The sequence below is a fragment of the Hordeum vulgare genome, chromosome 5H (assembly GCF_904849725.1).
Source record: "Hordeum vulgare subsp. vulgare chromosome 5H, MorexV3_pseudomolecules_assembly, whole genome shotgun sequence".
Taxonomy (NCBI): Eukaryota; Viridiplantae; Streptophyta; class Magnoliopsida; order Poales; family Poaceae; genus Hordeum; species Hordeum vulgare.
The window spans coordinates 530,320,585-530,331,149 of NC_058522.1; the positions used below are offsets into that span (position 1 = coordinate 530,320,585).

A 10,565-nucleotide genomic window follows, 5' to 3' on the forward strand; every position below is an offset into this window, starting at 1 on the left:
AAATAAAGGATGCCACGCTCTTATTAATAAAAATGCCATGTAATTAAAAATAGAAATGACATCCTCTCACTATTAAATATGACATCATTTTAATGTAAATAATGCCACCATCACAGTAATAAAAAGGGCATCCTATTATGAAAAAATTTCCATGGTCATACATATTAATAAAACTGCCATGTCATTAAAAATGAAAGTACCGTCTCTCAATAATAAAAACAAGGTTAAGGACCGGCATAAAGCCCACACCACATTGATGTCCCCAGGCACTCAAGTACGATGTCTGGATACAGCTAGAGCAGATCAAATAAGACCAGTACTACTCCAGCAACTTTTTTTAGAGGATGTCATGCTCCAGCAACTTTTATTACAGATCCAACTGAATTTTGGTAATAATAACTGCCATTCTATTAATAGTAAAACTGCATGTGAGAATTAAAAAACTATCAGGATTTTCGGATGAAACGATAAATATGCCAAGTTATATATCACCCTCTCGCATTATTTTTTTATAAGAAAAAGGGGCTTAACTACATAGCGGCGCCGCATGCAAGTCTTCCCATGCTGCGGCTAATTCCATCTTCCTACCATGCATGCATGCAATGACATCATGAAGATTCTCTCTATTGACTTAAAATTTATTATCTCTAAAACCGTTAATTTAATTGTCAATCCGTTTTCATCGTTGGCTTTGTCGCGACGAGATCTTCAAAACTAGACCCCATGTCGACATGTTTCGAGAACTTTTTTCTCCGTTCATAATTGCCACATTTTTAGACTTACTTGTCGTATTATTAGCCACTTACCTGTCCAAAAAAAATAACTTAATTGCCATTTTTTTCTCGATGTGAATCATGTGCCGCATGTATCCATATTGCAGCACACAACAACGTGGGCTATAAGGATATGCAGATGACATCACAAAAATATACATTGCATACAAAGCGTCACACAGAAAATCGGTAGAAAAAGTGTATCACACAAAACATGTGTTGGCAGACCTTATTCACTAGCTAAATGCATATGGTTAGTACTAGTACTACTAGCTGTAGTTTAAAATTGCATAGTTGCCAATTTTACAAAAACTTAGTGGTCAAGATGCTAGTTTAACTATGCCGAGTTGTCATATTTACAAACGATGACCAAAAAAGATTTTTTTGTGGTCACCGATTTTAAATATGTTGAGTTGTCATATTTTTGTGTGCAATCGCCTTAAAAAGTTGTTTGTGCTTGCCATTTTAATTATATCAAGATGTCATATTTATACATAAATTTTAAAAATTTGACGATTAAGTTATTTTTTATCAGACAAGTAAGCACTTATTAATATGACAAGTAAGTACAACAAATGTGGCAATTGTGAGAAAAAAAAAGTTGTTGAAACATGTCGACATGTGATCTAGTTTTAAAGATTTCGTCGAAATAAAGTCAACGATGAAAACGGATTATCGATCAAATTAATGGTTTAAGAGATAATTTTTTTTTAATTTCGGTCATTTAAAACGAATATGATGACATCATTGCATGCATGCATGCATGCAAAAGAACGCACAAACCGCTGCACCGGATGTCGACGATACGGCCCTACTAGATAGAATTTCCAAAGAAAAAAAAGGCAGAGTTCGCCAGGAATGGACAGACATCGAACGCCTCCAGCGATCCGACGTGGCAACGTCCTTGCGTCGAGATCCGTTCAACGGTGGGAGGGCGTTCGCGAGTTACTATTCTTTGACCTAGCGACGAACTTGGTTAAATGCGCTAATTGACGTGTCTCGAATCATCCGCATCTACGAGTATCTCTCTATGAGTTGGAGTAGGGAAATTTCGTTGGGAACCGGCGACCATCCGCTGGCGGCACAAGATGGCCTGCCTACCCGACGGAGGCGGGCAGACACGACAGACCGCCTCCGCAACGCGAGGAAAACAACATGGAACACAGCACAACAGAACGGAAGAGGCGGTTTCAGTTCCCAAGAGGATGAGGCTGCAGCAGCTAGCGCAGACAGCGCGGGAGGGATCTTGTCAGGCATGGCGCCACGCCACGCCGCCCGCCTCCCTCCATTATGTCAGGCGTGAGCGAAGCCGAAGCCGTCGTCGGCCTGCCTAGACCCTCTCCCGCGGCTCGCTCTCCCAGGAAACCACCAGCCAGTATAGAGCGGCGATGGAGGCGGAGGAGCTTCTGAGGAAGATACGGGAGCTGGAGGAGGGGCAGGCCGAGCTCCTGCGGGAGGTGAGCAGGCTCGCGCCGGACCGCCGCCGCGGCCGGCCCCCTTCCCCCGCGTTCCCGCCGCGGCGCCCCTCCCTGTCACGGCGTCGCGCCGCCGCCGCGCTCCCCGACTCGTCGCCGCGGCCGCTCCGCGACAACCGCGCCAGGCTCTCCGACAGGCACTGCCACTGGATCCTGCAGTCGCTGGGCCATGCCGTGCACATCATCGCGCCCGACGGCAAGCTCCTCTACTGGTGAGGTCCCATCCGTACCGCCTCGGTATCTCGTGCGTCCTCCGTGCTCACCACGCGTTTGGTGAAATGCCGAACCAGTGTCGTGCGTGCGCGCGCTCAAGTATGATCTCTGAGGCTTCTGGTTATTTCTGGTCGTGTGCAAGTTTGCCCACTGAGTGAAATCTTGCTGCTGGGACCTATACTATACGGGGCCTAAAAGGTTAGCTCAGAACTGTAGTTTCAGCTGCGTAATAAACCTCTTGTGCTGTTACAAGGGTGTAATGGCCTTTCCCTTGGTGTTGTACTTAAATAGTCCTGTGTTGATTAGCATTCTGTGGTAGAGGAAACTATTTTTTTTTTCTTCGAATGTTGTGGTAGAGGAAACTATGGGTTTACTGGGCGTTGCTGAATTCACAACTAGTTGATGTCCAGCCTCTAGCTTGTCCTGGTCAGCACACAACTAGTTGAATTCACAACTACTTATCAGGATTTTTTTCGTCTTAAGGGATATTAATTACCAGTATCTGGTCCACTTTGTTATATGATTTCACTGTCGAAATTGCTTAAAAGACTGATTAAGAAGTTATGCTGGTTTTCTGGCAAGAAGGAACATGTAGTGAAAATAATGGCCGGGTTTTCTTGTGCCTCTGAAATTTTAGTTTTGTTACTCAAATACATAGCATATCGTGTGCATATAATTAGTGTAGATCCCATGCTCTCAACTGCTCAACTTTGCTCTAGAGGCATGCCAAATTATTCATGTAATCTGCATTTCTTCATGCGCCTCACTCTGTTCGATCATATGAAGCATCTTTTTGCCAAACTCTTACCTTTGTACTGTAACCTAGGAACCGCTATGCTGAGCATATGTATGGCTATTCTGCATCAGAAGCAATTGGCCAGGATGCCGTTGAATTAATTGTTCATCCTACTGACTTTGATGCAGCAAACATCATTATCCAGAATATATTTATGGGCAAGTGTTTTAGAGGAAAGTTCCCCGTTAAAAAGAAGTCGGGAGAGAGGTTCTTTATTGTTGTCCATAACACTCCTTTATATGATGACGATGGTAGCTTGATTGGCCTCATATGTCTCTCGCTTGATGCACGAAAATTGGAGGAGATATTCAGTCCTTCAGTCACAGAGACATTCTATGAAAGTTCAGCAAAGCCCTATTTTAATGTTAACAACCGGACTAAAAGTGGTTCACAAAACAAAGATTCTTTTGGCTCTCAGCGACCTCTTCAATCTGCTATCACCTCCAAGATAACAACTTTTGTAAGTCACATTTCTAAGCAAACAGAAGAAAGAATTACAGTGTTCAGTTTTAATGGCAAGATTCTCTTTCTGATATTTATCCATAATTTATTTCCTTGTGTATTCTCTTTCTGATTTTTAAATAACAACACAGGCCACCAAGCTTACAAGTAGAGCCTCTTCTCGGACAAGGACAGGTCGGAATTGTGAGAGACAGTGTGCTAGTGGCTGCGAGGATCAGTATTCTGAACAAGATGTTGGGGCGGACCTGACGTCAAGTGAGGCAAGCACCCCAAATGAGGATGTACGGTATGATGTCTTTGTTGCTGAAGAGAAATCCCCTGGGCAGTTGAGCAAAACAAGTACTGATGATTCAGGAGAAGGAAAAGTAGGGTTTCACAAAATGTTTACTTCAAAGGCCGAGGCATCGCTGGCCAATAAGGGGATATCCTGGCCTCGGAAAGGGCGTGAAAATGATGGCGGTTCTGGAAAGAGTAACATAGCCTCAACACATTTGCATGATAAGCAAGAGAATGACCAGAGTCATCTGAGAGTTCCAGTTCTAGAGCCCATCATAATTCCAGACTACCAAGACGCTGAATACGCTCAGTCAAGCAAATATGAGGTCTCAGGTTCCTGGTGGACTTTTAACAACACGAGTAGTATGAGCAGCACAAGTACTATTGGCAGTCCTATCGAGAGAGTGGATTATGAAGCAGACTGCTTAGATTATGAGATTCTATGGGAAGATCTAGTAATTGGAGAACAAGTAGGTCAAGGTAGCTATTCTCCCTTTGCATTTACTCCCATCTTTCTGGATATACACACACCCACATATCCTGTTAGCATGTTCTTAAACGATTTAGGCGTAGGCATAGCAACATTAGCAAGCTGATCCATAGCAAGCTGGGGTTGAAAAGATGCCCCGGTTTGCACCTCATCAAATTATCCTGTTGTGAGAATAAGCCCCCGACAAATGACCCAAATGAACACCTTGATTTTAAGTGGCCATTTAAGTCTCCGAAGCCATTTGGATCTAAAACAAACCCTTGTGTCTGTAAGGGCCGCATGCATGGGTTTCACCAGGGGAAAAAACCAGAGGAATGCAAATGGCAAACAAGGTGTATCCCCCAGCCACATGTCTTCCCGGAACAGGGCCGCTTCACCATTTTTCACGCAAACTGTCCAAAATGAGAAAGGTTTCTTTAACGAGACATGTACATGTACTTGTTTACTACTGAAATTTCATGTAGATAATCAAATAGAATTAATAAGAAAACACCTATTCTTGAACTGTTGTATGCCCGCTTCTGTAAGAGAGACTGTTCATTTTGTACTATGTCGTGTTTGACTCACTCAGGTTCTTGCGGAACAGTGTATCATGCTTTGTGGTATGGCTCGGTATGTATGTGCTGTTGCATGACTATGTATTAAGCTTTACATCTTAATGATTAATTCTCAATATTTATCCATGTATTTTGTAGGATGTGGCAGTTAAATTGTTCTCCAAGCAGGAATATTCAGAAGAAATGGTGAATACCTTTAGACAAGAGGTAGGCATCTATATATGACTGCAATTTCTGCTGACCCTATAATTGCTGATGAAATTGAGTATTATGTCAATGAAACCGCATTGTATCTACTGTCTTATTGAATCATATACTCTAGTGCAGAAACTAACTCCAGATTAGGGTTGGACCCTGTGATGTCCGCTGAACCCATAATTGCTACTCCCTCCGTTCCTAAATATAAGTCTTTTTAGAGGTTTCACTAGAAGACCACATACGGATGTATATAGACATATTTTAGAGTGTAGATTCACTCATTTTGCTCCGTATATTTAAGAACGGAGGGAGTATTTTTCTATTCTGTGTTGTTGTTCATGTGGGTAAATTTCAATATGTTGATTTCTTTTGTAAGATACCAATTAGCAGTACGTTGATAACTTTCTTAATCCTGTTCTTGTGATTCCTTTTCCATAATTGTGGTCATGACTATACTTGTGTCCATCAAATTTGTAGGTATCATTGATGAAGAAACTACGACATCCCAGTATAATACTTTTCATGGGTGCAGTTGCATCACAGGAACGACTTTGTATTGTTACAGAATTCCTCCCACGGTAGGCTATATCTCCCACATGTTTGTTTCTGCTGTTGTTACTTTTTTTTTCCTTTACTTGGTGGAAATCTACCACTAGGAGTCCATTTTTTCTACCATATTTATGATCTGGGCCCATAGGAGTTCTCGGCAGTCTATGCCCCGGTTTTAAATGTAAGTGGTTTTTGATGGTCACTGATCCATAGCAAGCTGGGGTTGAAAAGATGCACTAATGTTAGTTCTGTTGAGGAATTTCAAACAAGAAGGTTCATTCTTGAAAACAATGGAAATTCAGAACTACAGGTTTGTCCATGTGGGGGCTCAGAAGTGGAGGTAGTAGATGTAACTAGTTAAGGATGAATCAAGGATTTTGCTGGCCTTCCTTCACCCCAATATGGCTGCCTCGTAGTTTCTTTTGTTCCTTCTCTCGTATATTTGGAATGATTCTCTCCAGAAGTCCACCATCCAAACGTTTGATCATAAACCAGTGTGCTATACAACTTGAGTCAAAGTGAGCTTCTTGGCCTTATATTCCATCACCATAATTCTACTGCCCTTGTTTTGAGTTGTGTTTATGTAATCCATGTGAAGTTTATGTTTGGACCTGTACTTTGCAGTCACTTTCTTGGAAGACTTCACAGATAATAAATTCGAAAGAGAAATACTACCTCTGTTTCAAATTAGCTAGTGTGTTAGGTGTTTTTTTTGGCCCTTGACAAACAATTACTCTTTTAGTACTTTATACTTTATACAATATAAAGTTGATGTCAGTAGATGCACTTGTGGTTATGATTTTTGTATCACAAATGTTATATACTAATAGTGTGATTGCTACTCAAAGGATTGCCCTAACAAAATCTAATACACTGAAGCGTTGGACATATGCTACTCGTAATATGTTGGTATTTCCACATTAACTAACGTGCAAAAAAAGAAAATGAAGTGCAAGCATGTCACCCCAGGTTGGTTGTGTGCCTCTGTGAGTAACTGGAGGATAGCCAAAACCCAAAGGGAAGTGTAAGCCTAATCCAGTTACTTGTAGTAAATGAATTTTTTCATGAATGATGCATTTGTTATCTTGGTAATCCAGTTAGAGCTAAGCCTAACCATTACAGAGACAGGGGGGCTGTACAGTTTTGGTTTTCTTCCATTGCAGTAGCTTTGTCTTGTTTTGTTTATTTTTCAGTAGTTTATCTAGTTTGAGTAAAAACGATTGAGCTAACCACATTGGTCTTTTTCCATGGTGTTGTACTGATCCTGCAAGTTCACTGAAGCTTTTACCTTTGTTAACCATACTTTTTAGAACATTTCCAAGGATTAACAGGTGGCTCAGTGGCTAGCACGCATAGCCAAAAAAGTTGGGGCTGCTAGTACCCTTGGTTCTTTCATTTGACACCGAAACCACTTTCCAGTGATTGCTGACTTACCACTAGGTGGACTAGTCTCTGTTTTCTCTGGGTTTTGAACCATTCTGGTTATTGCAAATTTAGTTTGGGCATTCTTCTGCAATTGTTTAGACTTAAGAATCTCGAGAGGTCAGTTTTTTTCCCCTCTGTATAACATAGTTCCATGTTGCAGAGGGAGTTTGTTTCAGTTGCTTCAAAAAAACACTGGCAAGCTGGATCCAAGGCGGAAACTTAACATGGCCATAGACATCGTAAGTCTATTTTCTCTTGACAGCTGTTTCAGGAAGTCAAGTCAAATACATTATGTCTAAATGTTAAGAAATGAACATTTCGTAGCAGAAAAACTGGATAAGCATTCTTACCTGCATATCTCAAGAGACAATTTTAATGTCCGCATAAAAAAAAAATAGCACCGATATGGAAGTTAAGTTGAATTGAATGTAAATTGGCCATATCTGTAGCTCCAGTGTAGAAGGAAAGAAGAAAAGAGGTGACATCCTATACCTGCCATCTCACATGGTATCTTGAGCTATGACACACATTATGTTACCATGATCATGAGCAAATAATTTATCACCAAGGTGGTGAGGAATGATGTGGGCATAGTTAGCACAATTAGGTAAGCCTGAGTCAGTGACTTCCTGTATGTCGGCATTGATTGCGTGTGATTATATGAACGTTATTACCTAATCAATAAAGCTCACCCTTAAAAAAATTAAGACTATCTGTACCTTCAGTGTATGGAAGAATGAAAGAAGGATGGAGGTGACATCCTGTACCTGCCATCTAACATGGTACCTTGAGCTACCACACAAACTATGTTACTATGATTGTAAGTAAAGATTCTATCACGAAAAGTCAATCATTAACCCATGGAGATAAAAACTTAACCTAGTAGTTTGTTCGACAATTACATAATTTGCCTGTATGGAAGCTTTCATTGCCACGTGGATTCTTAAAAACCATTATATTGTTGCAGGCGAGGGGCATGAATTATCTTCACAATTCCATCCCCACTATTGTGCACCGGGATTTAAAATCGTCAAACCTGTTGGTTGATAAGAATTGGACAGTAAAGGTAGCTATGAAACTTAGTTCTCCATACTTTCATGTTTTTTGTACTCACTTGTTTCAGTTAGGTTGCAGACTTTGGTCTTTCGCGTCTCAAACTCGAAACATTTCTGTCAACAAAAAATGGAAAAGGAACAGTAAGTACAAGCAAACTTGACTTTTGGCATCGATTCTCCAGACTAACGGGTGTCTTTAACTTTAACCTCCTACCCGCTAAATATCTCATAGCTTAGCTTCCATATCCAGCCGCAGTGGATGGCTCCGGAGGTGTTACGCAGTGAACCTTCAAATGAAAAGTAAGCTCAACTTGATTACATGAACACTTCTTAACAACAGATGTTCTTGTTGCCTACATATAATCACTCATTTCTTCCTTTTTGTTAAGTATAGGTCTGATGTGTACAGCTACGGAGTAGTCCTATGGGAGCTTGTTACTCAGAAGATACCCTGGGACACTCTCAATCCAATTCAGGTTTGTTTTGCTATGAATTATGTATGTTAATATTCTGAATTTTCTATCCACATTTGGTGACAACTGGGTGATTTTGACTTCAATGGCGTTGTTTCCTACAGCAGGTCGATAAAAAGTGCCAGCTTGATCTGTATTAAAAATCTACTTAATGGTGAATCTTTACAAAAAATAAAATGAAATCATCTCTGTTGCAGTTTAAGAAAAAACACTTGGTTGCTTATATAAGCATGTTAGAAGATCTCTAACGCTGTGATCCCTATGTGGTCAGATTATCGCAGCTGTTGGTTTCATGGATCATAGACTGGAAATTCCGAGCAACACAGACCCTCAGTGGGCATCAATCATCGAGAGTTGCTGGGACAGGTACATTATACTGTCTTGCGCACTGCTCCCTCCGTTTTTTAAATACAAGTCCTTTTAGAGATTCCGATTCCAATATGGACTACATATGGAGCAAAATGAGTGAATCTACACCCTAAAATACGTCTATATACATCCGTATGTAGTCCTTATTGAAATATATAAAAATGCTTATATTTAGAAAAGGGGGAGCATTAAACAACTGATTCCCAATGCCGTTAAACGGTTATCCTTCCTTTCCGTGAGCAGTGACCCACAGCGTCGCCCTTCGTTCCAAGAGCTCCTGGAGAGGCTTCAGGAGCTGCAAAAGCAGTATGCCGTGCAGGCTCGGAGGAGGCCGGGAAAGGTGCTGGAAAGATGAGCGTTGAAGATTGGTAGCTTCATTTCTTGAGGTGGTGGTGAATTGCAGGCTGCCATTTTCAGTATGGTTGGTTCATCAGACGGTGGCCTGAGAAGGCCGAGTTATGTTGTCCATGTTACTTCCCAGAGGGGGGGCGATGGCCGGAGCAGGAATAAATATAGTGTGTACTTGTGTATACTCAGATCGTAAGGTGAAGCTCTGGGATTGCAGTTTGTTTGTTTCAAGGCAGGGAGGGGAGGGGAGGGTCGATGACACTGATATGGGCTGAGACTCTACAGTCGTTGCAGGCAATGTAGTGCACATATATTTTGTATTAACTCGTAATGGATCATAGTATTAACTATGTGAATGCCCGTTTTTTTATAACGCAATGTCACCCTGAAACTGACACACAACAGAGCTTCGAACAGCCTTGGGGACGAGTTAAGAAAGCATTCAGGGCCTCTTTGCTCTGCAGGAGTAGAAAAACTAGGTCTGTTCCTAAAATATTTGAGCCGATGAAAATAATTCCGTTAATATAATCTGCTCCCTCCGGTCCAAAATAAGTGTCAGTACATTTTAATCATGCAAATCGAACAATCCACTTGCAGTCGAGGACGGTACTAAATTTGAAACCCTCCTACAGTAAAGAAAAAACGCTTTACTGGAAGGCAAAGCAGCGGGCGGGGGGGCGGGCGAATCTGAGGATCGGAGCCGGTAATGCGCCCCTCTTTGGCCGGTTGCACTTTCCAGCATCCAACCGATTCCACCCATCTTTCTGGGACGGGAAGGGAGGCGTCACCATCGCTCGGAATGTTTGGGAGCAGTATTCAAAAGCTGGATCCATCTATCCATCGTCTTGGGCAGCGATAAACAATGGTTTTGTTTGTCCAAAGGAGAAAAGGCTCTTGTCTTAAGGTGCAAGCCAGGGATCTTTTCTTTGCCGATGCCGCCCACCACACCACCGGCCTGATTGGATTTCTTCCTTTCTCGCCGCTCCATGGCATGGCAGGGAAAGCTGAGTGAGCTTCACGGATCCACGTGCTTCCCGCGATCTAGCAAGCACGAGTAATTATCCACACATATTTTCTTCCGAGACGCCACCTGAAAGGCAAGAATC

The 10,565-nt window shown here is 41.8% G+C and overlaps 1 pseudogene; it reads left to right on the forward strand.

The window, feature by feature from the left end:
* Positions 1-1,852: 1,852 nt before the first annotated feature.
* On the forward strand, positions 1,853-9,829 carry LOC123452324 (annotated as a pseudogene).
* Positions 9,830-10,565: the final 736 nt, after the last annotated feature.